A 1,011-nucleotide genomic window follows, 5' to 3' on the forward strand; every position below is an offset into this window, starting at 1 on the left:
CTCAAGCTTCTAGAAAAAGAAGAGCAGAACAAACCCAGAGCTCATACAAGGGAGGAAATTATAAAGATCAGAGGAGAAATCAATGCAATGGAGACTAAGAGAATGATACAAAAAAATCAATGAAACCAAGAGTTGGTTCTTCGAAAGAATCAACAAAATTGACAAACCCTTAGCAAACCTTGTCACAAAAAGGAAAGAAAAGGCCCAAATCCATGCAATTAGGAAGGAAAAGGGTGAAATTACAACAGACCCACCAGAAATCCAGAGGATCATCAATACCTACTTTGAGAACCTATATGCCAATAAGATGGAAAACACAGAAGAAATGGACAAATTCCTAGATACATATGAATTACCAAAGTTGAACGAAGAAGACCTAAAAATTCTAAACAACCCAATATCAACCAACGAAATTGAAAATGTAATTAAAAACTTATCAACTAAGAACGGCCTGGGCCCTGATGGCTTCACTGCTGAATTCTACAAGACATTTAGAGAGGAACTGCTGCCACTACTGTTTAAACTCTTCAATGAAATTGAAAGAGAAGCAATACTCCCAAATTCATTCCTGGAAGCAAGCATCACCTTGATCCCCAAAGCAGAGAAAGACCCAACCGAAAAGGAGAACCATAGGCCAATCTCACTAATGAACATAGATGCAAAAATCCTTAATAAGATACTGGCAAATAGAATGCAGAAGATCATCAAGAAGGTCATACACCCTGATCAAGTGGGATTCATCCCAGGGAGGCAGGGATGGTTCAACATATGCAAATCAATCAATGTAATATACTATATCAATAGAGCCAAGGGCAAAAACCATATGATTATCTCCATAGATGCAGAAAAAGCATTTGACAAAATCCAACATGCATTTATGATAAAAACCCTACAAAAAATTGGAATAGATGGTCTCTACCTCAAACTGATAAAAGCCATCTATGAAAAACCAACAGCCAATATCATACTAAATGGTCAAAAACTGAAATCCTTCACACTAAAATCAGGAAC

The sequence above is a fragment of the Heterocephalus glaber genome, unplaced genomic scaffold, assembly GCF_053883595.1.
Source record: "Heterocephalus glaber isolate CG9 unplaced genomic scaffold, H.glaber_assembly_v1.0 deba00000347, whole genome shotgun sequence".
Classification (NCBI taxonomy): Eukaryota; Metazoa; Chordata; class Mammalia; order Rodentia; family Bathyergidae; genus Heterocephalus; species Heterocephalus glaber.